General features: G+C 32.1%; 2 pseudogenes; both read left to right on the top strand.

Moving 5' to 3' along the window:
• Positions 1–593: 593 nt before the first annotated feature.
• Positions 594–1,449, top strand: LOC111617455 (annotated as a pseudogene).
• Positions 1,450–2,081: 632 nt separating this feature from the next.
• LOC111617456 lies at positions 2,082–2,457 on the top strand (annotated as a pseudogene).
• Positions 2,458–3,397: the final 940 nt, after the last annotated feature.

Raw genomic sequence — 3,397 nt, 5'->3', positions numbered from 1 at the left:
GTTGAAATTTATACACGAAATTTACATTCAACAAATATTTAGGAGGAATTATGAAGGGAATCGCAAGCATAAAAGATGCAAAGGTGATCTTGAAAAGAGCTCCGAATTTGTACAAAATTCTTAGAAACGATAAAGGGGTTATTAAAAAAGAAGACAAGGCATGTGTGTATAACATTCCCTATGAGAACCAGCTATTAGGAATAAAAAAAGAATACGTAGGGGTTACTACTACAAACTGAGGTGTAAGGATCAGAGAACACAGGTATGATATTAGAAAAGGATCTAATACAACAGTATTGGCCCAGATGGCGCAAGCAGAAGGTTCTCTGGTTCAATGGGATGAAGTGGAAGTCCTGAAACAGATACTCTCTCCAACTTTGGCAAAAACGGCTGAAAAGATGGACATTTACAGAAATATGCTTAAAGAAAGATGCATTAACGCCAGGGACGTGGAGGGTCTTCCCTCAGCATGGAAGTATGTCGTTAAAAACTTACAAGTGGCGCATGAACTCTAATATGATTTAAAGGAAACTCTATTTAGTTATGATAGACATACTAAAAATACTAAATATTAATACTGTTATTTATTTTTACTTATACAAGGATCGTCCCAGAAGTACCTGACCTGACATAGATGGCGGTACTTGTTTGAAAAAAAAACGACTGTGTTCGAAAGTATTAACCTTATAAAGCTTAAGTTTAAAGTTTGAAGACATTACTTTGTATAGTATTTTTTTGGCAGCCATAAATAATGAACAATCTCAGTGAATTTGTAAACATGGAAAAAATTTGTCATCGTTATGTGATACAATACTTTCATTTGAAAGGTTTCAGTCCAACCAATATTAAAGCTGAGCTAGATTCTACTCTGGGGGAGTCTGCTCCTTCGTTTACACAACAATAAAATATTGGGTGGCAGAGTTTAAACGAGGCCGTACGAGCTGCGAAGACGAACATCGTAGTGGTCGACAAAGTGAGGTGACCATGCCAGAAATGGTGGAAAAAATCCACAAAATGGTATTGGATGAAAGTCAACTCAAAGTGCGAGAGCTAGCAGACATGGTAGGCATTTCTAAAAGTGCTGTACATTGCATTTTAACTGAAAATTTGGACATGAGAAAGCTGTGTGCAAGATGGGTGCCGCGTTTGCTCACAATGGGACAAAAACAGCGTCGTGAGGATGTTTCAATCGAGTTTTTGGCAATGTTTCGCAGCAACAAAGCTGAGTTTTTGTGTCGATTCATAACCATGGATGAAACATGGGTCCATCACTTCACACCTGAGACGAAAGAACAGTCGAAACAATGGACTGAAAGGGGAGAATCAGTTCCAAAGAAGGCAAAAACAGTTCCATCTGCTGGCATGGTCATGGCGTCAGTTTCTTGGGATGTGCCCAGAAAAAACAATCAACAGCAAGTATTATGCGAACTTATTGCAGCGCTTGAGTGATGAAATCAAGAAAAAACGGCCACATTTGGCGAAAAAGAAAGTGTTGTTTCATCAAGACAACGCACCAGTTCACACATCCGTTATTGCGATGGCCAANGAGAAGCTCGACAGTTCTCACTATAAACAGGGGATCAAAGCTATTGTACATTGCTGGAAAAAGTGTATCGAGCTAAAAGGAAACTATGTTGAAAAATAAATATATGTTTTACCAAATTTTTTGTGTCTTCTTTGTTAGGTCGGGTACTTCTGGGACTACCCTCGTATGTATCATTTACAATTTATTGTTTTTTCTTATTAGTTGATATGTTATCGGTTTATGGTATTTTTGAATTTTGAACTTGTTGTTCTATTTGTGAAGTATTCCATTTAATCTGATGATGATCTATTGAGTGGATTGAAAATGTTTGTTTTAATAAAAAATCTCTCAGTGAATAATGAAATGTTGGTTACGTATTTGTATTTAAAATATATGAATGTAAATTTTTCATAATAAACGATAAAATAACATTACCAATATTCAATAAATATTTTATAAAATGTAATTGCATAAAATGTAATGCAATATAAAATGTAATAATAAATAAATATTTTATTTTCTAGAATTTGTATATTTTAAAAAGTTATCTGAAAATATGAAAATTCCAAAAAAGGCTTCTATGGGAGCAGCTGGATATGATATATTTTGTGTTATTGGCTTCGAAATTAATCCAAATGAACAAAAAGTAATATTTACAGATCTGGCTATAGAAAAGCCAAATAACTGTTATGCTAGAATTGCTCCAAATTCTTCTTTATCTCTAAATAACATTATAATTAATGTGGGAGTTATCGATTGTGACTATCGTGGAAACATTGGAGTCCTAATGTATAATTTTGGACCAGAAATTATTATTTTTGAACCTGAAACAGCTATTGCGCAATTAATTTTTGAAAAAATTATGCATTCGACTTTTTTAGAAACAGATTCATTAGACATCACTGACAGAGATGAAAAAGGCTTCAGAGAATGTAACAAAATTGCTTTTCTCAAAAATTGTAATCAACTTAAATGTGTATTATTTTATATATGTACTCAACTACTATTTTTGTATATGTACTCAAGTATTATTTTGCATTCAATTTTAAATCTGTATTCAAATAAACAAATATTATAAAAGAATTGTTTATTTCTTTTTAGACAATTCACAACCTCCCATCGGCTGGGAAACTTTCTTGTTTTCACCCTTAGAGAACATACTATTCGTCATTTTAAAAATTATGTTGATTGGGATATCATCAGTCTGTGACACAATTTATCTAACACATTTATTTTGGAATTCTCAGATAAATTAAATTGGGAATACATATGGAAAAATTACAAATTCACTGTCCTGTTTATCATACAACATATTGATTATGCAAAATGGGATTTAATTTGCCAATACCAGCAATTAGATGAACAATTCCTAACCAATTTTTCGGACCATCTTGATTGGAATAAAGTTGTGGAATTTCAAACTGTTTCGGATAATTTTATTGTTATCTTCATGCATGCATGTTTGATATAAAAAAAATTTTTTTTTTTTTAAATACCAGCAATTAGAAAAAACAACTTTACACGAATTAGAAGATGACCTAAACTGGAATTTTGTTTCTCGCTACCAAAAACTTGACCAACAGTTTATTGACAATTTCCAATGTCAACTTTCTTGGTGCCACATTATAAAATATCAAAAATTAGATCGAGATTATATTGTTCGCAATCGCGAAAATATATTGCTGTTCTTACTTGCAGAAATATGTCTTGCTTTAGATAAACTGAAGAAAAAACTGGAAACACTTAAATAAACTGTATTAAACAAACTGTATTCATGTTATATTATTTCAAATTACCACTCACTTTTGAAAAAACTTTAACTTCTTATTGACAAAATTATTTTCTAAATACTTTAAAAATTAATTTTGTGAT

The sequence above is a fragment of the Centruroides sculpturatus genome, unplaced genomic scaffold (assembly GCF_000671375.1).
Source record: "Centruroides sculpturatus isolate CEXI.00-Female unplaced genomic scaffold, Cexi_2.0 scaffold6150, whole genome shotgun sequence".
Classification (NCBI taxonomy): domain Eukaryota; kingdom Metazoa; phylum Arthropoda; class Arachnida; order Scorpiones; family Buthidae; genus Centruroides; species Centruroides sculpturatus.
This window is presented reverse-complemented; position numbering and strand designations above follow the sequence as displayed.